General features: G+C 36.7%; 1 long non-coding RNA gene across 1 annotated transcript; it reads right to left on the bottom strand.

Annotated features, from left to right (window-relative positions):
• Nucleotides 1-488: 488 nt before the first annotated feature.
• Nucleotides 489-25846, bottom strand: LOC137851824 (uncharacterized). Its single transcript, XR_011093504.1, has 3 exons — nt 25756-25846; nt 23574-23679; nt 489-755 (listed from the first exon to the last, which is right to left on the bottom strand). It is a non-coding gene; the product is annotated as an uncharacterized lncRNA (long non-coding RNA).
• Between the last annotated feature and the right edge of the window lie 444 nt (nt 25847-26290).

Below are 26290 nucleotides of genomic sequence, written 5' to 3'. Positions count from 1 at the left end.
AAACAGCAAACTGTAAATTTACAGTGCCATTTTCCAGTTTCTGATAAATATATATCACCAAGTGATATATTCACTTTTAAAACTGTAGACAGTATGAACACCTTCTAATGGGCACGTAATTTAGATAAGAGCTAAGATCATTTGCAGAGAAGCTGAAGCCCTCTGATTTTTCCTCCAGACAGACCTGCTCTTCATGACTCTCTGTATAGGAGGATCCTAGTTACTTTCCGCATTTAAGTGCATAATTTGTATGCTTCCAGTTAAGTAGTATGACATTCCTTTTTCCTTGGTATCTTGTTCCTTAAGCTAGAAAAGGCTTGCCCTATTTACTCCTTGGGCACTTGACATATTTTACTCAACAGTGCTGCTTCTGGTAGCCCCCCCAAAATGGCCTCAAAAAAGGCAGCAGAATTGACTTCAGGTATATACAAAGAGTGGTGAACTTGGAGACATCATGGCTATGCAATTTGAGTTCAGTTACACTGCACCTTTCGTATTTATGCCTTGTATGTTGGAAGTGGTGATACTGCCAAGCTGGAACATGGTGGCGTGAAAGGATCTCACTGTGATGGTGGAGAAGACGTTGTCTGAGAGATGGATGTCCAAGAGCCATAGCAGAGGTGTGAGAGCCAGCTTCCAGCTTCCATGCTGGGGCAAGGGGAAGAAGGGATGCAATAATGATGCCTTTAGAGTCAAAGGGAGACACTTGGTGGAAGTACCTATGTCCAAGCAACTGACGTGCCAGGCATATGGACCTGTAAGAGAATGCATAGACAAATGTTCAAACCAAACTATGCTAGAACCATAAAGTACTTAGAGGACCTTTTAAAGCTTAACAGTAACAACTTTTTGCCCTCATTTGTACCTAGAGCAATCCTTTTTGTCCAACACTTCATTATTTATGTTAAAGGGCACTTAATGTGAAAGGTGTTTTTATAAGGAATTTGTTATGATGACAAATATATTTCAAGAGGATGCTTTCAGGCTGTGTGGGGGAAATGGTGCAACCAGAATATGAGTATGTGAAATTTAACTGGAGGTTGAAGTAATTTGCTCAATCATTTGGTTTCTATTTCACGAAGTCTGGAAGAATTCAAGCAAAGAAAAGGAGTAGAATGTAATCTTTGTAAGGGGCTATTTCTGAACACCCTGATGGTCATATTCTCTCATTTTATAAAACCTAGGGTAAAAAGAGCTGTGCTTTTTGCTCAGTTAGACTAAACCATGCAACTCACAAAAGCTGCATTTCACTGCTTGATGTAATGTAGTTCTGCCTGAATTCATGCCAGGAGCAGTCTCACACCACAGCACACCACAACTTGCTTTATTTGACCCACTTATTCAAGAGCAGTTATTTTAGAGTTTTAGTACTGACTGATACTACATTTCATTACTCCATCATTCAGGAGAGAGAATTAATAAAAAAGAGTGCATTAAAACATTCCAAAATAATTTTCAACAGCTTTTCCCTAATTAAAGAAACACATTTTCAAAATTGGGACTTTAAAATGCTGGGACAATGAATTATTAATGTCTGCATAATCTCAACAAAACATATGGAAGCCCACTATACAATGTCCTGTTTTAGTACACCACACTAAATTGCTAGTCTGAACTAGTACAGTTTTCATCCTTCTTTTTTATATGACGCGTATATTTGGGAAGGGCAGCAAAGGAATGAGAAAACATTTCATTTCATTTTGCAATGGAAAAAAAAATAAATTAAAAATAGTCTATTGGTGTTTCAGAATCCAAAGTGCTTTACTTAAAAATAGGTGCAAATAATGAAACTTTTCTGATATCCCCATCACTTGTTCAAGTAAAATTCTTCTCCAAATTATTTTCTAAATTCACATGATAAGGTATATAAAGGTATATAAAGGTATATAATGTATATAAATGTATATAAAGTGTTCTACTGCCTTGAGGTTGCCATTTGGGGGAAGCTGGCTTTTCAAGTGTTCAAAGGTATAAAAAAATACTTTGTTTGCACATTCCAGGTCTTAATCCATAGTCACGCAACTAGATTTGTATCCCAAGGGATTGAATTTCTGTATCAAGAAACTTTACAGAAAACAAACAAACAAACAAACAAACAAAAAACAAATAATGAAAAAAAAAAAACACTAAAATTTAAAAGCTAAGGATTTAGGTTTGGGTTTTCTTTTTTGTTTTGTTTTGTTTTGTTAGGTTTGTAGTATTGTTCTTATGCTTGAGACTTCTAGTTCTTTATTGAAAATAAGACTTCTTTATTGAATTACAGCTCTGACAATTTAGGATTCTCAGAACACCTGCTAATGTATATCAGGGATCCAAAATCCACCTTCAGGGAGGATGATACAGTTTTATCTGCATTGTCTTTGCTAGAAATTTACATGACCTTCAGTTGTAATAGAGGCTTTGGAATAAAGAGGAGTAAATCTGCCGCATTCCTGTAAGACAAAAAAAAAAAGTAAAATGGAAATGGTTTGTTGTCATATCTGGAGCGAAAATCTGTTACACAGATTCCACTTGTGCCATTGTATCATCATTCCTAAACTTAGATCTTTGTTTTTAGTATACAGTGTAGCACTTGCAATATTTCTGCTTTATTTTTTTATTTTTTATTTTTTTTTAGTTCTGCTATTTTAGGAAACTTCTAAGTATTTTTCTTTACCTATGGAACAATCTTTTTCTTCCTTTGGAATTAGTTTAAGCTCATGGAGGAGAAAATCCCAAAAGGAAAAGTAATTTCACTTCTCAAGCTCATGGGTAAATAACATCTATCTGTAGTCTGTAGCTAGACTGGGTCTTTGTTTTCTTGCCATTCTTTCACCTTTATACAGTTTACATTGGAAGGACATATTAGCATCTTTGCATAAATTATAGGTTCTTGCCTACTTCCATTTCCACAGAGATTAGCCTGACAAAGGCCTATTTTACAGAGAAGATTTGGTTCCCCATCTGGCTACAGCAAAGATGACAAATCCACCACTTTCTTTTACAGTTGTTGCAGCATCCATTAAAAATATATTCATTATTACAAAAGTCATGTCTTTTTATTTTAGCTTTTTTCCAATCGATTTTTTTTTTTCTTGCTACCAAGACTTTTCCTTCACCTACTGGTATATGCTTTTCAGGAACTTTGTAGGTGGGAAATACAAGTTGAAGGTATGTTTTTTACAGCTCCCAGGAAAAGTAAACTATAGTTACTCCTCATTTGGTCCTTTCCCAGCTAATTCTGTGAGACACTGATCCCAAGAGTCCCCTGAGGCCTACCTAACACACAGATTTGATGCATCCTGTGCCTTTTTTCTCCTTCATACCTCAGTGATATACAGATCAAATCTTTCTCATGTGATGTGGGAGAAGCTGCACCAGTTACAGGTTGCCCTCAAGGTCATTAAATCTTTAATCTGATCAGGATTTAGGGGGGTAATTAATGCCTGTTTGGGCAGGGAATAAGACTTTCATACAGGAAATCTAAGCTGCAAATGAATACAAGCAATCTGTGCCTCAGTGGTCTTAGCCAGCCATCTAGAAAATGCCCTCATGTAATACTATTTGTTGTTGTTGGTGGTGTTTTTTTTCTTTGTTTTAGTAGCAAAAAGAAGTGTTGTGCATGTCTTCTCATTGCAGAGAAAAAGGAAAATTGGAGTTTTTCCTTATAAGTGTCAAACTAAAAATATGAATTTGCATCAATGGATTGTGACATTTGAAACCTTCTATTTTGGCAGAGTTGAATGGCAAATTTGGCATTATTTTTTCTTCTTCCCTTCCTTCCTGTCTTTCTTCCTTCCTAAAACCAAAATGGACCAACTCCAAATATCTGTATGTGAGATATGTATGTAAAAGGAGACTAAAAAGACTGCAACAAATTATTTTTCCATATGGGTTTTATCTCTACCATGTAGATGATCTCTTGACAAAGAGCTGAGTTTAGTAAAAAGTTGGATAGAGACTGTCTTGCTTTTCGGGTAACTTTCCTTTCAGTTTCTCCTTTTTTTTTTTTTTTTTTCCTAAGGGATATTGGCATATGTAGTAAACTGCCCTGAGCCTTGTGCATTGAGTTCAGTTAATTCACCTAATTCCTATTCTGTTCAGCAGAGCTGTGAACAAACTCAATATGCAGACTTGAAATCGTGCAAACTCAAATGTTATGATATACCAGATTGCTAGCACATTGTCACTGCATGTCTTCATAATGTGTCTGTGGTCCTGTATGTAAAATGTAGGGGTAAGCAGGACAGTCATGAGATTACTTTGTTCCTGGTGAATTAGTATCAACTCAATCTGATCATGAATACTTAAAAATTATCATAATATCACCCAATAAAAATTATCATAAATAAAGAGAATAAGAAAGTATGGAAACAAATTATTGAGACAAAAAACACAAAGAAAATGGGGAGACAAAGCTCCTCTGTTTTTTGTGGTTTGTGTTGCAAAATGAAAGTATCAGAAAAAAATCCATACTGTTAATCAACATTAAAGACAAACAAGAAAAGCAAAATTCGTTTTAAGAGTAGTATTTGAGTTGCCATAAAACTGATGATTGTAGAATCTGTAGGATTTGTTCCCATCTATCACTAATCCAAAGCAGCGCAAATAATTTAAAAGCCTACTTTAAGATGGTAGACACAGAGCGACTTATTTAAACTTCTTGCTTTCACTTAAATTGCATACCAACATGTAAGTAATGAGACTTTTCTCTGTTTTCCCCTCTAACCACAGCCTATGTGTAAAACCAGGTAGCAGAAATTTTAGCCCACATCTCTATTAAATTGGGTAATGACTATTCACCGTGCAGTCTTTGGCAAGTAGAGACAGGGCAACTGTTCAAGAAAAACAAGAAATTTCCTGCTGTATATGAACTGCTCATAAACACTTGAGCCCTGGCACTTTTTACTCAAACCCTGCAGGTCTCAGATGCCTAGTATTAATAGATACTGCTAATTACAAGCAGTGTGGTTAAAGCAAATGCTTAGCCATACAGAGCATTAATTGACTCTGTTGTTGGGGAAAATGAAAGGCTGTGTGTGGGGGGAACTATTTTCCCAGTGAGAAGGCCCAAGTCACTGCAGCTTTTGCTGTTTTATTCATATTTTCCCAGAGCAGGTCTAGATTTAGCCTGCATTCTCCACCTTAGAAGACCAAGGAGGTAACTGTGATTCCACAGTTCCTTTCTGGCTCCCCTGGTTCAAGGTGGGAGGTAGCCTGCTAATGACCTATTACCACCAAGTTTCCACAGCCATGCTGGCCAGGTCTTTAGTGAAGTCAAGGCTTGGTTCATTGCCTTTGCTCTAGCCCTGCTAATCTCTACCTACCTGTGTCTCATATATGAATACCTTCGACCCTGTTCCTCAGTAAGCTGTGCTGGGTATCACAGCAGACAAAAAAATCAAACAGGACCTCCCATTCATGTTTAAGCTATTCAGAGAATTTACACGAGCTGCATCCTGTATTTCTGATCTTCATTCTGTAGCACAAAGCTATCTCTGGAATACAATTTATTGGTTTGTTCCAGCTCCTTCTTACCCAAGGCATGGCCATTTTAACTTTTGAAAATACTTGAAGGCTCATTCCATCAATCTACCAGCTTTCTGTATGAAATTAAGGACTGTAGAAGCACCTTGGGTCAATAGCCAGGAGACAAATGAAAAGGGGTTGACTGAGGAGGAGGTAAAAGAAAGACATAGCAGTAATAATACTTCATTTCCACAGCAGAAAGTCTGTTATAAGTGATCCCTAGGAATTCCCCCACTCCAAGGCAAAGCTAGTCAAGAGCTAGAGAAATTATCACTAGCAGTAAAAAAGTCTAGTATACTCTTATAACCTGTTTATTCAGTGTCTCCAGCTGACTGGGAAGAATTTCACTTTTATGACACAATTTAGAGAACGGGGAGATTAACTCTAGGAAATCTCCATATAAAATGACATTTCATCTGAACTAAGAAAGAAAAAAGTTATTTTTGCTTCATTTCTCAGGGACAGTTAAAAAGGTTAATGACCCAAACAGGCACCTTTACTGCCTTTTTCCTTTTCTTTTTCTTTCTTTCACTGATTTGCCATTGTGCAGCAAGTGAAAACAGAGTGTTATGGAATAAAGAGGCAAATCCCTCAATTTACAGAGTCCCATTACTTTGCACTGCATATAAGGGGTTAGGTTTCAGCAGGTTTCTAACAGGAGTCATGGCTGACTATATGATTGTATGGAGGTAGAGCAAACCTGAAGGAAGGACAACTGAGGCAATTAACAAGCAGATCTTCCAGTCCCCCCTCTAAACTGGAAATATGTAGGACTTTGTGTTGTATTTTAGTCTCTGGATTTGAACTGTGGAGTCTGCAAGGAGGGAACCGCATTTTGCCTGGTGAACTTGAAGAGATTAAATGCGTAAAATTAAGTATTTTTCTAAAAATCTTATTAATATAAAAGTTGCTAATGTGATCAGCTTTATATAATAACATTATAGCCTCATTTGATTAATTCTGGTGTGAGAATGGTTATTTTATACCTTCCTTCCTTCAGTACAGAGTACAGCAGCCTCATGTATTTTTACGGCTCAAACTCCACATCCCAGTGCAGATCTCCCTGTGTGCAAGAGAGGGCAGCCGAGTCCTGTTGATAGTGCCTCAAAGCTCTAGACATCTGGAAAATCTGTTATCTTATTTGCTACGCCTGACTGTAAAAGTTACTGCATAAATTGAAAATTAATCTTTGTTCTTCATTTTATGGGGGACGGGAGACTACTCTGAGACTTCTTATGTTTGAAGGAAAGTTTCAAAATAAAAACCTTTGTTTTATTCATGGGAAATTTTTGCTAATGTGATACAAATATGTGGGTTTCTTCAGTGATAAATTACTTTACAACTTGTAGTGTGAAAGCCGAGCTGAATTAGAGCCCTGTGTCTGGACTGATCTCATCAATTTCGGTTCCTCAGCAGGGATTTGGCGTTTGATCACACACTTCTTAATAGATCCAAATATCTAGACACTATGGCCACTTGTGTCTAAATCCTTTCTGCTTGGGTTTATTTCATGCATCACTTTTTGGTCTTAAAGCTAAGAGGTGCAGTGCAGGGTCAGACTGAAGGTCTGCATTGTCTAGCAATCTGTCTCTGAGAGTGGTTAATAGCAAATGCTTAGGGAAGGAGTATAAAAAATATGATGAATATAAGGGGATCATTGTCTGACATACCTTCCCATCTTCCTCTAGTCCCTAGTCTAAAACAGCAGCTTCTTGAGCCAGAGTTTGTACCTTAACAGCTGCTCTTTCTTTCCTCTGAGGACATTTTAAGTGCTCAGTATACCTGGGACCCAGGAATACATTTTAAATATTTTCTTCATTTCATTTTAAGGTTTGATTTGCTGTCTTTCTGAAAATTTCTTTTGACATTTTTTTTCCCTTCCTTTTCCCTTTCTTTTTGTTTTTTTGTTACTCTTGTTGTTGTTGTTACCTTCTTCAGAACTCTTTGTTGTTAAGCCAGCTCAATCTTAGAATCATGCCCTTCTTTCTATGATAAGCCTCGTAAACACAGGTGCTGAGACTGAGATCTTGTCTAAATTTCAGTTCCATTAGGTTGGAGTTATCTAGCTATAAATGAGATACCTAGCTACTTTTTTGTCTGTCCGTTCCTTTTACAGTGCACTGCTATGCTCCATCAACCCTATCCATTTTATTTTTATTTCAATATATTTGATAACATTTATTTCTTCATTTCAAGATATCTATTTCAGGACCCTTCTGTGTTGATGTTCCCTCCTCCCTCCCTACCCCCCCCCCAAAAAAAAAAAAAAAAAAAAAAGTATGAAATGCTCAAATGCCCCAATAAAAAATGGACCTTGATGATCTGGTTTGCTAAGATAAGGAGATAAGGGGCACTGAGTTTTCAGAGATTGCATTAATTGGCAAAAAAAACCCTACATCTCATTATTGTCTTTAAAGAGCAGGGGGAAAGGGCTGTCTCATTGCAGAGGCTGAGTGTACAGTGATTAGTTATGAAAGAGGGAAGAAAAAATAGTTGGAGAAAATCTCCCTCATCTAACTTTCATCAGTCAAAATGTCCCCATGATTTTCCTTGCTCTGTGATTGTTTTCATTCCTACATGTTCGACCTGCCCACACTCTTGCTACTTGCATCCTGCAGTCCTCCTGGATTAGGGCTACTCTTGACTTTAACATTCCCCTTACGTGAGTCCTGTCTTCCTTGTCTAGAATACTGTGTGACACAGAAATGAAAGGGAAATTCATGAGTGTGGAAAAGTTGTACATAACTTTTCCTTCTCTTGGCCTATGACTGTGTTCTCTTCAGCTTCTGCCCCTAAAGCTTTAAGCTCCTGCTGTCCAAAAACTGTGTAAGTGCCTATGTTCTTCACAGCTGCCTGCTAAAGAGACAGGGTTCTGGCATCCATTGCTAACACATCAGTGGCATTAATTACTTTGTAAATTAATATAATAAGGAAGCATGTGTCTTCTGGATTTTCCTACTTTAATGCAACTCTCATATGTGATAAGGTGTTGGCAATATGCATATTTCTCTGTACAATCATTTTAGTATTATGATGATTTATGGTTGATTTATAGATCAGCTAAACCACGGAGTTTTGGTGTGAATGCCTTGGTTAGCTGTGGAGGTGATGTGTTCATGGAAAGCAATGATTTGACTCTAGGACTAAGTTTCAAACCCACAAAGTTCAAATGGGTTCAGAAATTACTCAAACACATTCTCACATTCCTCTATTTTACAGACAAGGGTAATGATCCTAAAAGCAACTGCCCCGCAGCGTCACTGGAGTGAAAAATTGAAGGGTTGTTTTCCAAGTAACCCGACTCTGTACAGCTGGATCAATAGTCAATATTGCCAGGGCTTGGCCGCCTTGCTTCTACCTAATTTTTACCATTACATGTCACAATAAAGCCCAATGTGGAAGAGCCTTTGGGATCTGGAAGGGAAAAGATGACAAGAAACCGTACCTGCTCTCATTGCTCTCAGCTTTTTACTGAGATATATATTCAATATATTTTCAATATATATTGAAAATTCAAGCTCTTGGGTTAAGAAATTGGATGGAGATATGTAAGCATCCCTAAAATTTAGAGTTAATTCATGTTATTTACAAAGATACTTACACAATATAGGTACTTCACTGAGCAGAATTATCCCACAACCATCCATGATCATGTCATTGCCTGTTTGTAAAATGGCATATGAGTACTAAAAATTATTATTTTTTTTTAATATGATGATGTGGATCCCCTTGCTATTCATCCCCATGCCTTATAAACTTCCTTGATACAGGGATGTTATTTTTCTCCTCCATTTACCCCTCCAGAAATGCTTCTTCTGGGTAAGACTGAAGTTACCAGGACTGATCCTTTGCAGTTACCTCTGGCAGAGAGATGATGAAGGGACAGTGGGATGGGTCATGGTTCCCTCTGCATTAAGCAGTACCTTGATTTATAGTTGTCAGAATGAGGGAAGTACATCAGTCAGGATTTTATAAAGGTCAGTTTCAGACCTATGACTAGTCAATGATACAAACAGCCACTTGTAGCAGAACAAAGTGACTCCACAGCAGCTCTCCCCTGGACTGGGGAAGGGGAACAATTACCTGGCAGGGTCTGGAAGGTGGTGGGGGGAGGACGTAGCCAGCAATATGTAGTTGGTTTGTGACCACAGATGCCACTTGGGTGGTGTGGACAAGCTCTGGCTGCTCTCAAGAATTTGTCCAAGTAGCTCTTTAGAAATTCCACCTGGTGAGATTAAACCATTCCCTTTCAAGACATTGTCACTGACTTCCTCGAACATTTGTAAATAGGTGGTTTGTATATGTTCATGCACCATGGAGGATAGAGTTTAGATTTTTTTTTTTTTTTTTTTTTGCTAAGGTTATCCTTTTGACACAGGGCCAGATTGTAAGAGAGTCAGATCCATGCTGGAGAGATCTGTTTGATTGACTCAGTGGGTGGCATTCTCACAGTTCAATAACAATTTCTTTGTTTTGTTCATTTTATTGTAGCTTTTTTCTTAAGAAAAGGACCCACTATATTTATATTTGAGCAGATTGTTCTCCTGTTTATGAAAGCTATATGTTTTCACCCTGAACACTGCTTCTTTCCCCAGACTTTACCAAAAAATCAAAACACTCCCCCAGACCAGAAGTATAAGGGCAGGTGAACAATGGCTTCATTCATTTCAGAAAATCATTACCTGGTAGCTAAAATGAAAAGCATCATTAAAAAAAAAAAAAAAATCATTTCTGTTCACCTATTTTCTGTCATAGATTCTTTTGGCAGCAGCTGCATAAGAATCAGTGAGAACCTGTAATAAGTCATCTCCATTGCAAGAAGAAGCTATACTTTTATAATTTTGACATTTTTTGTCTGAATGACTTTTTCTTGCTGTCACTATTTTACTTTCAAATTTAGACTCCACTGCACTGAAACTGCAAATTTAGGACAAAACAAAATGGTATTTATTTTAAAAAGAAAATAAAATATACTGTGTATAGATCAATGACAATATGGCAAATCATTATCTGGTATTCAGGAAAAATGTGTATTTGTGGTGAAATATGATCATTGAAAGCTAGTAAAGAATAATGGAAGTTGTTTTTTCTCTCAATCAAACAATACTCATTTTTTATTTATCTGTTTCAGTAAGATCCAAAAAAAAAAAAAAAAAGTAGAAAACAAAAAACAAATACAATATTTATCAATTATGTCTTGAAAATCTGGTGTAATACAAAATGGTTGATTGGTAAAATTCTATGCATCCTGTAAGAAAATGTGGGGATATATTGAATAGGAATGAAAGGAGAAAAGGATAGACTGCATAACTGTTTAATTGTCTGAGAACTTTATGAAGAGTTTTCAAGAGTAACTCCACTTAGAGTTTCAAACAATTTACAAACTCCACAAACTTAATTGATTTTTTTTTTCCCCTCCAATTTCTGGAAGAAAGGGAAAAGAACAAGAAGTAGTTCAGCCACACTTAGTTTGAGAAATCAAGCATATTAAAGGCAGGAAATTCTAAAATGTTGAATGCTTATTCTTAACTTTGCTCCGGCGGCATATTACCTAGATAACATTCTTCTATATACAGTTAATAACAATCTTTTTCTTTATTTTCTATATTTTCACCAAAATTTCTGTCTTTCCTCTTATCTTTCTTTCTTCTCACAATTCATCCTTAGTATTCTGATAAACCCTTATTCATAAATTAGTATTGAACATCACAAGAGATATATATGAATTATAAAGGTACCTTTTACTGGAGTTCCTTATTTAAGTCTATATACAACACTCATCTTTTAAAATGTGAGCTTGTTTTCCATATGCCCAATACTTTTATTAATATAGTTACTTTGCCTTTGTTTCTGTAAAATGCAATGTCTTTGTTAGTATATGGGATATTAGCATTTGGTAAATAATTCACCTGCTCAGTCACTTATGAAGCTGTTTAGCACAAGTCTTCAGGCTCTTTCCATTCTGTGTTTGTACCTTCATATTGTCAGTACCTCATAGGTGAATTTGGACTCTATGGAATGGAACAGATTTTTATTTATTTATTTATTTATTTTCAGTAGAAATACAAATGTGTATTTTTTTATATTATTTTTATTTGTTTTTCTTTGCTGCCAACCCAGTCATGGAAAATAAAAGGGTCAATTGCTAGGAACTTGATGTTTTTAGCTCTCACTTGACTTTACTGTGCTTTACTTTTAAGAAATGATTTCACTTTTATCTTTTTAGTCTGTATCTATCAAATCTTGGTTTCAAGTTTATTGTGGTTTGACCCAAGAGGCAGCTGAGCATCACCCAGCAGCTTGCCTACTCTCCCAAGGTGGGATGAGGGAGAGAATTGGGAAGGCATGGGAATGGGTTGCCCAGGGAAGCCGTGGAATCACCACCCTTGGGGGTGTTAAAGGAAAGGTTGGTCTGGGTGCTTAGGGATATGGTTTAGTGGGTGATATTGGCAGTAGGGTGATGGTTGCGAGAACTTATGGGTTGAGAAAAATACAGTTTGATAGGTAAAGCAAAAGCTGTGCATACAAGCAAAGACAAGCCAGGAATCCATTCAGTGCTTCCCAACGGCAGGCAGGTGTTCAGCCACATCCAGGAGAGCAAGGCTCAGTACATGCAGTGGTTTCTTGGGAAGACAAATGCCATCATTCTGAACATGACCCCCTTCCTCCTTCTTTACCTCAACTTTTGTTGCCGCAAATGATGCCACATGGTATGGGATGTCCCTTTGGTCATTGGCTCACCTGTCCTGGTTGTGTCCCCTCCCTGTGAACCCCCAGCCTCCTCACTGGCAGGGCAGCACAAAGAGCACAATAGTGCTTGGCTCTGTGTAAGCACTGCTCTGCAGCAATTAAAACATCAGTGTGTTACCACCACTACTCTCATCAAAAATCCAAAACACAGCATCATACAAGCCTCTATGAAGAAAATTAACTCGGTCCCAGACAAAACCATGACAAACCTGATGCTTATCTTGTACGTTCACTACACAGTTTTCTTTGATATACCTATATTACTTATGCTTACTTGCATATCAGACAGGTTTTAACTGTGTACCATGCCTAAGTTATAGGTCTGCAGTTGCACAAACATGCTGAAGCCTATGCTTAACGTGAAGCTGTTAAACTCCAAGCACTTATGCACTTTGATGAGTGGGTGGAAGGATAAAACATGCTTCAAGTGAGCACATACTTCAACATTTTTCAAAACTAGACACTCTAGTAGTACCTTTCAATGTCTGTTAAAAACTGCAGCTGAGAAAGACTTCAAAATATTAATAGCAATGATGAGAGCAGCAGAATGACCAGTGCTGAATTTCAGGAAAGCAGATGACATTTGATTTGCAAGCATTGTAGATCATAAATATAAAATAAAAGCTTTTCCTTACCATGGGTTCATAGTATGACTCAGTGTGTTTGACACAATACGGTTAGGGAAAAACTATGTTTATAAAGTAGTGGTGGCTTTCCCACTGTTGTCCTATACCCAGGAAAAATGTCACTATATCTATTGAAAGAATGTTCTAAGTCTTTTATATCTAGCTTGGAGCTGGGGAACTGGAGGTTGTCTGTGTTGGGTGGCCATGTCTGGGTGGACTAAACAGGTTTGTTAGAAGTGCTAAATCTTGTGATCTCCTTTGAGAGAACAGTGAGTGTACATAGTCTGTCAAAAGACAGTATTCTAGAGGGGATATTAGACTAAAAAGCCAACCACTTGATGTTTTCTCATCTAGGGATAAGCTACCTTTCAGATGACAGGGTCCTGATCTTCCCAAGCCCTGCAAAGCAAATACTTTGGTCTTTTCCCTGTAGCACTGATGCTGAATTTTACAAAGGTTGTAGTTCTGTTTTCAAAGACTTGTCTTGGGCTCCAGCTGCACAACACAAAGCAGTTCAGAGTAAATAGCACCTCCACACCTCAATTGGATTTCCTTTTTAAGACATGGGCAAGGGCTTCCCAGAAGCTATCGATCCCAGCAACTCATGTGAATCCTGCATGTATCTTGTCCTCCTAGGTCATTTGCACTACAGAGACTGCATTACAGACAGGTTTTTCTCTTCTTTAAGGAGAAGAATGCCTCCACCTTGACCCAGTCTGCTTACATCCTTCCACGTGGGATTTGGCAGAAGTTCCGCGTAAGAAAGAGACTGAAGATCTTCTCTCCTGTGTTCATTTTCTTTGGAATGATCTACAAATAGTTTCCAATCCGTACACAGATCTCTGTCACTTTAGGTGACTAGAAGAAAGCTACATGTAAAGATGTATGTGTCCCCTTACACATAGCTCTCTATTCATTTCTGAGTCTGTTAGTTAAATATTTTCTCCTCATTTTTTTCCTCTCTGATTCTTTTCCCTGAGAATGCCAGCTTCAGCCCAGCAATTGGCACAGAAAATTATCCAACTGTACAAACTCAGGTAAATCAGACTCATCAGCACACCACAGTGTATGATTTATTTAAGCCATATGTCATTGGGTGTTGAAGCCAGTGATCCCTGTAAACAACTCTTTCAAACTCTAGTCTAAGTCATGTGACTACAACCAAACCTCAACACCAATTTTATTTCTAGCATTGTTCAAGACCAGGACATTACCATACTTTTGCATGTCTGAACCATCCTGTCTGGCAGGTATTAATTAAATAGCAAAACATACCGCAGAGACAAAATTTTACCTTTGACCGCTTGCATCTAATGCCATTTGACATAAATTATGGCCTGTCATGTTGTGCTGTGGTACATCAAAGTAACCTCACACTTTTACTAGAGAACTACGATTACAGGAGAGCTATGATGCACACAATAAATCCACATTTTCCCATCTTGTAAATCACTAGAGCAGTTACATTTTTCAGGTGAATGAGAGTGTGGTGACAGCAGTGGCAATCAAGAGGCTAGACCTCCTATTGACTTTCCATGGATCTTCAAAGAAGTCCAGGAATATTATTCCTGTAAGAAAGGAACAGAGATCATGTTTTTCTGCCTTTTCTGCTTTATAGGTTGTTTAGAAAGAGAACTTTATGAACTCTTTTAAGGTTCTTTATGATATATAGAGTAAAGGTACCACTGAAGTAAAACCTTTCTCGCACAGTGCAAGGCAATATTTCAGTATTGCCTTTTTTTTTTTTTTTTAATAAAATTGGAGAATAACTTCATACTCATTCATTTTAAAATTGGTGTGAAAGAAACAAACAAAAAAATCTAGTTTGGTAACAGTAAAGTAAGTCACAGAACCAAATTGAGGCAGATCTGATTAACACCCAATAACTTGTGATTGAAGTGAAGCATATGTAAAACTCAGAATTGCATTGATGCTTCCACACACACACACAGTATGGAATGTTGGAGATAATATGAAAGAGAGGCACATAAATCTTCATGAATGTACTCTTGAATTCCTCTGTTTGTGCTTCATGTTGGTCATATAAAAGCAACCTCTGATGGTGGAATCAAATAACTGCTTTGGCAATAGAAGCTTTCTGGGCCCATGCCAACATGACCTATGGAGATGGTTTAGTAGCTTGGGCATAGCACTGTTGTAGTCTGCTCCTGTTCCTTAGTGCTGACAAATGCTTGATTAACGTGATGCATAGGTAAGGTATCCAGCTTCATCTGCAGATGTCTGCGTAGTCTTTCCCTGGAAAGGATCCTCTGCCTGTAGACCTAATCCAGATGTTTGTGAAGCTGCTCTGTGTTTTTTCATTTGAGACCATTGATGTCAGTATTCTCAGTGGGACAGAAATTTAGTGGCTGCCCACCTTGAGACTGACTGTAAAATGTTGGCTTTGAGCTCTAAACCCTGCATTAACCTAAGCTGTAGTTATAGGTGAAACTGCCTATAGGTGGTGTGCCACAGCTGTGCTGGAAGAGGGTGGGATGGCACTCCATGAAAATGAGATGAAAGGAGTTCAGCCACCACTCTTGAGCAAGCATCTCGAGAACACAAAATCAACTGAGATTTTTCAGAAGTTAATGTTCTGGCAAAAATTATCTGGATTTTTGCAGGAACAGCAGAAGGCACGTCCTAGATGCTGAGGCAGTTCTGAAGTTCCCTTTCCAAAGCGCAACAATCTTAGAACTGCTCAGCAAAGCTATTGTAAGGTTTATTTATGTTTTAGCAAGAATGTAACATTATGCTTTTCTCTAAATGATTTGGACTTGATTGAACCATTTTAATGAAACTTTCCAAAATAAGTCAGCCTGAGACAGATACCTTGTCTGGGAAAATTCAGTCCAAACAGTTAAAGCTTGGCAAAGTTTTATAAACAAAACAGTGTCTTATAATGGTAGGCACTGGGCAGCTCAGCTCTAGTTGTCGCTACCAGCTCTGCCTATACTCCATAAACCGTCAGAAGGTGTTTGTGTTTCAGAACATTATTTCTACAGTCTATTTGAATTGGCAGATGTTTATTTTTTAGCTGCCAGTATTACATTTTGCTTGAGATAAGTGAGGTGCTGAAATTCCAGCTCAAAATGTGCCTGGTTTATAGCAATTTCAATTTACATCACAACTATGACAAAGCAAGCTGGTTCACATTTTTTAAGTGATATTTTCTCCTTCTCTCTTTTTCCTTGGGACTTCTGCGTGGTCCAAACTGGGGTCTGCAGCTCCCAGTGACAATGTGAAAATTGGTTTGGGACTGCATTTGCAGAGTGCTGGCTCCAATGCACACTGAATGAAGCCTCAGGCAGGTGCACAGGATTTGAGCAGTCACCCACTGGAAATGTTTGGCCCCAAGTATTCATATGCTATGTGGGTAGACCTACTGGGGAGTGTGAAGCCCACATTATATTCAGAGGCACAAGGTTGTTATTCTATGCTGTTGAAATATTGCCCGCATCCTCCCTGTGCCAGTCACACAACCATGTTTATCATATAGCTCTTTTGCTTTTTCTGTTACCTCCTTGCAGCTTTCCCATCTCCACAAGGGTGGTAAAAGATCTTTCCCACTCCACAAGTTATATGCAGTTCCAGGGGACGCTTTATGAGGGGACTGTGTAGGTCTGAATGGGCACAGAGAACCTTTTGTTTCTCTCCTAGGAATTAAGGGGGAATTGATTCACAGATGAATAGTTAAAACATTGGCTTAATGGTAAACCTGGCAGATCCTGGCTGAGAGGTAGACAGAAAGCACCTTTCTTTTCAAAATCCTGAAAGAGAATGTAAATTTCAATTTATTATATCAATAAATATATATTTTAGATGTGTATATACTATATAAGTAATTTTAATGTATATGTACAAAAATATTTCCATTTTTGACAGACTTCAAAGTTTTGTTTATTCTTGACTCAAAACAGAATGTTAAGAAAGAAGATTCAGATTGTTGTTTTAGGCTATGAGAAACAGAGAACTATGAAAAATAGAGATGTTCAATTTCCATGCCAATTTTTCATTTTGTGTTATAAAATGAAACCGAACAGAAAGTTTAGAAATCATTGGGAAATTTACCCAAAATGTTTCATCTCAAAGAAACCTCAGATTTTTCCTTCCCCATAGAATTCCAAAATCCTGAAAAAACTACCAGAAAAACAAAATGAACACACTATGATGACACATTTCAATTTCAGTAGACACATATTCTGACTAAAATACTTGGTTCTGAGTTTCTGTACATTTAACTTTTTGTACCCATACAGAATTAATCCTACCAGCTCAGTGCTGAGACAAGAGAGTACAAAGTGAGCACTGTTTCTTTTACACCTCTGAATCTCCATGGCAGATACACATCTCAACACAGATGAATGCAGAATTGAAGCTACAGTCTGTAACTTCTATGGGTCTGCTGTGAGCCACGCATGTCCTCTTCTGAGACAGATACACCTGTGGCTGTATGGGTGAAATGTGTTAGCTGAAAATATCAAGCAGCTGCAAAGTCTTATTAATCAGCTGAGATCATCACTAAGCTCATGAGCATTCTTTACATGAGTTTCCTGTAAGTACTGATCACCTGATTTATTCCATACCCTAGTGACATACCGTTAAGTAGGTAATATCTGAGTAAATTAATTAGCTGATATTTCCAAACAATTTTTAATATTGCTCCAGGGGCTTGGCTAATAATAGCTCCTTTTTAAATATGTACTTTATTTCTATTCTAAATAGAATTTCGGCTTTTTGCATGAAATATTATTCATAGCAGAAATAATATTTCATGATCTGATATGATGCAGACCGTGGTATGTCCAAAATAATGCTTGTAATTTGGACATTTCCTTTTAAATAGTGTTTCTGCACAATTTTTCCACCATTCCAATTTTTTTGCCTTCTTTTTCTTCTGTAGGCATTGAAATTCTGTATTCCTCTTCAAAATGTTTATAAGGCTCTTACAGACGACATTGTCTTGATTTAAAAATGCCAAAAATCATTAAAAGACAGTTTTCTTCTGTTTACCAAATCTGTAATTTTTTGGCCTGAAATACTGAATTCTTATATCAAGCTAAACTTCCTGAGAAAGTTTGGGCAAAGATGGCTTGGCATGAGGAGAATAAATTGTATTTTCTGAAATACAATATTATGCTATTTTTACTGTCACAACTATAATGGTCTAAAGAAGTGTATAAGTAAAGAGAGTGCCTGTAGGTAGATACTGTCCTTTGTATCTACATTGCTGTGAATACCTTTATAAAGCCATTTGAAATTTGGATATCATTAGTGAAAATTCTCAACAATATGTTTAGCCTTAGCATGTGTTTTTATACTAGTGTAAAAAAAAAACAAAAAAAAACAAACAAACAAACAAACAAAAAAACTGGGGGGAGCAAGATTCAAGATTCTCTCTTCTCTTAATCTAGCATGACAATCCACACGTCCAAATCTCCTCTTAGTATTAATAAGGTTCCAATACAGCATTGATACTACGCCATTTGAAAGTCTGGCAGCAAACAAGAAGCTGAGTCATGTTGTGTTGTTAAAGATCCCCCCAGATTATTTAGAGGAGTGCTAGCGTTAGCTTGGGTATCAGTCAGTACTACCTTTAACATCTTTTTCATCTCTTTCCCTCACAAACATTTTCCTTGACAGCATTACTTTCAAAAAAAGAGGCAACCAAACTGTGCAAGCAATGCTAATGCAGCCATGTGCCTTCTGACCCTGCTGTTTTACCTCTTTTCACTGCCAGCTTATTCAGCCCCTCTGTGTACACCTCACAAGGTGGGATTTGTTCCCATTGCCACAGACCTTGCGTACCCAGGACCCTCCTCCCATGTCACAGGAGAGCCCAGTGCTCCTCCATGTCTGGGCTGTGTGCACTGGTAGGGTCTGGGGGCTTTCCTATCTCACTGCTGGTATGGGTACCATTGCTGTGATTGCATATCGTGATGCACAGTGAGCCCGAAATCTAGCCCCAGCACTCAGAAATGGTGTTAAACTTGGCACTGAGACCTTTGACCTTCTATTTCTATTTTGAAAACTAGTGGAAACAGCAGTATCTGAGGAGGATACAACAGGTGTTTCTGAAGCTCAGAAGTATTTCATTTTAATTATACAGCCAGGGACTGCAGGGCTCGTAAAGTTTCTGTTTGCACCTTTGCTCTTACTCCTGCTTAGAAATGCTGCAGCTGCAGAAAGCTTTAAGAAAATCTTTTCACCTTATAAAAACTGGAAATATCAAACCGTGGCACAGTATCTAGAAGGTGGGGTTCTGGTGTAAGAATTAGTTTAACTGATGTATTTAAAAGTGAAAGTAATAAACAACCTGGAACCTCATTTTTGTATATCCTGTCAGGTCTTCAGGTGTATTGAAATGAGAGCCAACTACATACATTCAAAGGCTTCAGGTGGCTGTAGTAAGTTTTTACAGGTTTTTCTAAAACATACAAATGAAAAAAATAGTTGACAGGGAAATGGCAACATTTAAATAAATATTCTGAGGGTTTCTGCAGAGCATAGCAGAACACATAGTCACTTGTGTTTACACCATTGCCAGCACTAATATTTATGCTTGCTGCAGGAAATGCAGGCCATCCTGTGAACTACTGATTTATGTATGTTGTACCCAGAAGGGGTATATTCTGACCTCATGGGATCAGAGATTATCCACTTTAAGCTGTAACACAGGAAAGAATTATTTGAAAAGAGTAAAATAAAAACAAAAATAAAAACAAAAATAAAAAATAAAAATAAAAATAAAAATAAAAATAAAAATAAAAATAAAAATAAAAATAAAAATAAAAATAAAAATAAAAATAAAAATAAATAAATACTGTCTCTGCATAGAGACTAAACAACCACTAAACAACCTCAACCCATTTACGCAACAGCTGATAGCTCTGAATTCATGGATAGAAAATGTCTCTAAGTAACACATACATAAACATATGGATTCAGATACTTACATGTATACTAAATAACAGAGAGCTAGCCTGGTTACAAATGTATTTTATTATAAAAGTATTTATTATAAATGTATTTTATATCTCCTTATATGTACTAACCAGTCACAAGTAATGAGAATTTTTGTAACTATTGATTATTGTTTTGTTGTTTTTGTTTGTTGTTGTTTTTGTGTGTGTGTGTGTGTGAAAATTTTGTTGATCACTCATTTCTCTGTAAGAATATTTAAAAGCAACACTTAAATGCAACAAAAAACACTTTTCTATCAGTTGGTGCTGTACTGTTAGAAAATTTCTTCCTATTCACCTGATTTGTTTATGATTATCTAACTCCATGAAGCCACTTAGGAAGTGGGAAAATGTTTCTTAGAATCTCAGATTATTTTTCAACAGCTACATATACAGCTTACTACTTATTTTTCAGTACAAGTAGGAAAGAACATAAGTTACCAAAAAGACATCATAGAAGAGACACGAAAAATGTTGGATTTTTGTGATGGTTCAGAAGCATATGAACGCTAGATTATGATTTTTAATTGAGACCACATCTCAGACTCTACTACATTTACTTTCAAAATATGTTTTAAGAAGTATTTCAGGAAAGAACCTAAAGATATGATGTTTCCCTGTAAATAGTGGTTTGATTACACTGGTAATATAACCACTTAGGGAAGTATTAAGAACATTTCTAAAATAAATATTACCATACTTTTATCCTTTTAGGAATATATTCTGCTTCCTATATTGTTATAGGTTTATTTTTTTAAAACAATTTCTTAGCGGTTTGCTTTTTCAATTCAGTAAAGAGGTACATAATACTGCTGCTAGTCATTTTAACATCTTTCATGTCCTTTTGTGGGTATTGACTTTAGATGAAAGAATTCTGTCTGAGGATTGTATGAGTTATATTTAAACACAGTTCTAGTGTATTCAGATCTTTTCCTGAATTACACTAAAAGGATTTCTCTGTCTGTTGTCCATGCACACTTAAAATGTGTATGTCTACATGCATATATTTTGCAAAGAGTAGGAATGGAATTTGGGTACCATATATACCCATGTTTAGTAAAATTAAAGCTGTATCTTAATTTTAGAAGAGATTTGAGGAAATTTATAGATATTGATTTACACACGTTATTTGAACAGAATGGCAAAAACCTGAGAGGAAGTTTAAACTATGACATGTTCATTCAGCTGTGTCCAAAATGAAACTCTGATCAAGTTTATAGTTGTTTTTTTTTTTTTGTTCCATTTTTTTTTCCAGCAAGAACAACATGTTTGACAGTATTTCAGATTTATCTTATTTCAACTTCCTAACAGATTTAATTTTCAGAGACTTTTCAGTTATGATGATACTAAACACAACATATTTATTAATAGTTAAAATATAATTTTTAAAAACATGCATCTTAAAATGTTTTTAAATGGGCTTCTTTTTCCTAAAAATTCTCCTGTACCAATAACAGATCTGTAAGTTCTACTTTAACATCAGCAAAAAGATGCTAAATGTGTGCATGTCTAAGCACATTTGTATGTGTTTGTAACTTGAAAAGAGCTTCTTTAGTTCCAAAAACTTGTTAATAAAAGATAACTATTCTTCTCACAGTCATCTTTCCCCTTTTCAGTGTGCCATGTCAATTGGCTCTTACAGGATGGTAGCTCTCTGAGGATTACATGCAAAGCAGTTTTGATTTTTTTTCTTAGCAAAGATCCTTTGATCACCTAGCCCAAATCTCCATGCTCATCCAACCAAAATAACATCTCTCAGGAGCATTTACTGTATTTCTTCTTCAGATTAGCTGGATCAGCTACAGGAAGAGTGGAAATCTTGTATCTAGAGTTTTCATTCTCCTCTTTCTGGTGTTTCTAATTCATGGCAAAAAAATGGATGGCACTTTTTTCATCAGCAGCTCTCACTCACTTGGCTTCAGTTTTATTTTATCTGGCATGAAGCAATGAAGCCTGCATGAGTTATTACTGTCTCATGTCTAGTACATAATTAATTTTTTTTTTTTCCCATCCCAAACTGCCAGGGCCCAGCTTTCATCCAATCTTTACAAAAAGACTACTGTGCAAGGCAGTGTTTTTCATTCTTTTTCCGATCACGAATGCAGTACTGTAGAGTTTTCTTATTTTAAGGTCTCTCTTTCTGAAGAAAATAAAAATTATTTAATTAGTAAGTTCTAAAGTCCTGTTGTCCTGTAAGTATGGCTAAGTTGTTTTAGAAGGTCAACATGTCACACAGTTATTTCCTAGATAAGTATTAGCATTTAGATATTTATTTCCTATCCCGTGTATTCTTCCCTGGTCAGTTCATAAATAGGTTAAGTTCATGAAAGTAATGAAAATTACTCTTGAAATCTTTGTACTAAATTTCAGATTTGGATATTTAAATAATCCATATGAGCTGCTCTTGAAACTGTGCTATTTTTAATAATCTGAGCTTCTAATACACCGGGCCATAGCTTTATGTAACCATCTATAACAAATTTACTCCCAGATTTCTCTATTCAACATAGGACAACATCTGGCTTTACTTTGAAAAATCTCAACAGGTACCTGGACTTTAAGGCCCTCTATGGTGCCCACGTTCTTGACTTAAGAAATTACTTCTATTAAAATAACAGATCTCATTCAGAGTGAGACTTATAACGCAAGCTTCACAGGTTAACTCCTCTTCAGAGAGAAGGGGGAAAAAAAAAACACAAAAACAAACAAGCAAAAACAAACACAAACAAACAAAAAAACAAAAAACATACTTTAGGCAGACTTTACTATAAGTCTGCATCATTAAGGACCTGAACAGATTATCCATTTGGCCTGCAAACAGGTCTTGTATTTTATATTCCTTTTATTTCCATGTATTTATTATTCCTGTGGAAACCAACATCATGGTAGTCACTACTTAGGCTCGCTTTCTATCTGACATATCTCAGAACAGTACAAGAACATATTGGCAACATATTGGGACAGAGGGATAGAAGATGAAAAGCATGGAATATGTACAATTGCTTTGAATTGTAATATAAACTGTTTTATTTTACTAAAATTCAGGTCAGTTATGCCGAACAAAATGCCATTAAGACATGAAAACTAGTGTCATCCTCTCTATTCCCATGCTCTGAACATCACCTAAGAGTGACAATTCACCACCTATTTCTCTGTAGAGTCCCACAGAAAACTTCAGTGACAACTTCCTCTTTACCACCGTAGATCACCGTTGGAAATATGCTAAATTTCTCCTTTCATTTCTTAGAAGTTTCAAGTCTCTATACATTGCTTAATCCATGTAAAACCAGCTAAACATACTAGCTTGCATGGGGACACAGAAAAGACTGAAAGAAACCCAAATTCCCCAGCTTAGGAAAATCTCCCAGATGACGGGAGGTGAAGATTCAAAGATTTCAGGCAGGCTGTAATAAGCAAGCTGCCTCAAGCACAGACCTCATCACGAGGGACCTCAAGTCCCTTTCAGCCTGAACTGTTCTGTGATTCTGCAAGTCTGTAGGCCTCCTGCTCCAGAGGACCAAGGATTATGAAAGCCAAATGGGAAAGCAGACCTTTCTATAACCAGCAAATGCCTGTAGCTTAAAGAAACCATGTTTAAGATAGAACCTTTTTTCCTTACTATCAGCTGCTTAAGGAGTTCACAGTTCTGAACACTGGGTTTTATGGCTGTAATTCTTAAATAAAATAAAAACCTGACAAGCACAATTTAGAGTGCTTAGTTACTTACAAGTTTCATTAGGTGGTAAAACAGCTGTACATCACTAATCCTTCTTCTTGGGTATACTGCTGCTCCAGATGAGGGAGTGGTGTAGCTTGTTAAACTACTACTATTACTAAAAAAAAAAAAAAAAAAAAAGTATATTATTAAACGGTCAGTTTCCAGCATTACTGAAAGATAGCAATAAAATGTGCAAGCAGTGCAGCACATATCTGTCTGCCAGCTGTTAAGTATAATTGTTAGTGTCATTTTAAATGTGTTAATGTGGTAAAATATTTACCAATTTGTGTTAAACATGTCATAATTGGAGAAGGCTATGAGAAACTCCACAAATGTGGAACCACATTTAAAACAGCACAGATGAGTACAATTATAGAAACAATTGTTATCAAAGGTGACAGTGCTTTTTCTGCTACCCCTGCAGGGAAAATTAAATAAATAAATAAATAAATAGGATGAATATGTCAGTTAGAATATAAATAGATGCTTGACATAACACAAATATCTAACAGCTCTATTCTTTCACGTCTGGCTTCCGAATGTCTGCAGTTTGCAAGTGACCATATTTGATCATCACCTCAAGGTCAATATGAAAATCTTGCATTGTTTTGATCTGCAGAGTTTTAAGGACTTCCTGACATGCCACAAATGTGACATCGATGTCATTCATGAAGATGATACTGTTACCTGCCTAGAGGTACAGCAGCTGCTCTAACAGCATAGACTCTTTGTTTTTCAGCTGATGTTAAGAAAAGGTCAGGCTAGAGGCTGCAGAATGACATGTTAACTTGCAGCATGGGATAGTGCCTATGGTGCTTCCTTTCAATTTGGAATCAAACATCTTGTAAGCTTGCTGATATTTTGTGCCTCACTAGTAGCTCTTTGTTATGATTAGTGTGTAATGATTTTCCTAAGCAAAACAGCCTAGAAAGAGAAGCAGAATAAACAAAGAAAAAATACTCAAACATAATCTAAACAGACATCTTGGCATTGTCTGTGCACTTTCTATCTTGCTGATAGATTTTGATGGGAAACAACCATTCAGAAAAACAGGGAGTTTGAGAAGGACATTTCAGAGTGACTATTGCAAGATATTTATGTAGCTATCTAGCAAGCTAGTGAGACATACACCTTGCATGAATATAAAAATCTTTAAAGGAAATAAATATTTCTAACATAGTACTAGTAGTTAATGTACTTACTGTATCAGCTAGTAAATTAGTAAATCCTTCAGTGCTAGGACATGGATTTCCAGGATAGGATAAAGTAATTGGTGTTACAGATTCCCTGCTGAGGAAATTTATCCTCTCAAAATGTGTGTCTTTATGAAACATTTTCCGACCTTTCACAGCAACATTATCATGGTAGAAAAGAGAGTCCCTATACAGGGAGAACATTTTTGATACTGTGGGAACTTCATTGTAGAAGGCAAACCTTCAAACCCAGTCAGTTTGAACCTGAACTTCAATTTGAAATCAGATGTAGCTTTTTATGTGAAGGTAATTGATCATTGGAACAAATTTCCAAGGGTTGTTGTAAATTTGTCACTTGGCATCTTTAAATCAAGATTGGTTGTCTTTCTAAACTAAGTGCTCCATTTTAACCACAAGCTATTGCATTCTGTTATGTTGTAGGAAAAAATAATTACCTTCAACGTGGAACTGACTAGCAGAACTTTTCTGACATTTGTCGAACAGTAATCCAGGCTAGTAACTTCTTCTGAGTCAAGTGATTAAAGCAGTCTGTTCTAGGACTATTAATATCCTATAGAAAATGCATACAGCTGACCTGGAAGAACTGTAAGGCACGAAGGTCCACAGAGGGCAATGGTCAGCCCTTTGCACCTCTGGATAACCACCACACGAGATTTTTTTATTTGAAAGGTATGTCTCCTAGCAGGCAAGACATCTTTCATAAAGAACATGTCCTGACAGATATATATTTATATATACATATTTCTATATATATGTATACATATATATATACACACACATATATCTACTGTTTATTGTTTAGCATTCAGAATATACTACCTACACAAAATTTTCAGCTGTTGCCTTTTTCTGAGAAAAGGTGGCGTGATACTACAACCAGTTTGCTTGCTAAAACAACATTTTCACTTTTGCACATCTTTTAGCTACTCCTTGTAACTGCTAGTCTTAGCTAGTAACATAATGAAAACTAGACTTACTATTTCAGCTGCTTGGACTTTATTTTGCCGTAGTTTTCTAAAAGTAATTTCAAGGCAAGGGGCAGAGGACAAAGTGCTGAACTTGTTGATCAGGCATTTATGCAAAATTCCTTAGATCTTTAACTAAGATGTACTAAAGAGTAGTTTCTGGTTAATTCTTTACTGGTATGTACTATGTACAAGGATTTCAGGTAAGCAATTCAAGAAAGGTAAGAGAGGCCATTTGGGAAGAAAGGCTGTAGTAGGCCTAGAAGCCCTGAAAAAAGAGTGTTTTAGCCTTATGTGAGATTGAGAACACAGCTTCAACAATTTACTGTTACTTCATTTTATCCATTAAGCCAAGTGATTTCAAGCTTCTCTTTCTAGTGTACAGATGTGTGTTTTTAGATTTAGGTGGGATAGAAACCTGTTGACACTACATGTAATTACTCTTAAATAGTCATAGTTGGCCATTTAGCCTCTTTCAGACACCCCAAACTTCTGGTCAAATTTATGTCACCAGAGACACTTTTCATTCTTGCCAGAGATAATTGGA

This window comes from Anas acuta, chromosome 2, assembly GCF_963932015.1.
Source record: "Anas acuta chromosome 2, bAnaAcu1.1, whole genome shotgun sequence".
Classification (NCBI taxonomy): domain Eukaryota; kingdom Metazoa; phylum Chordata; class Aves; order Anseriformes; family Anatidae; genus Anas; species Anas acuta.
Note: the sequence above shows the minus strand (reverse complement) of the source record. Positions and strands in the feature narration are given on the sequence as shown.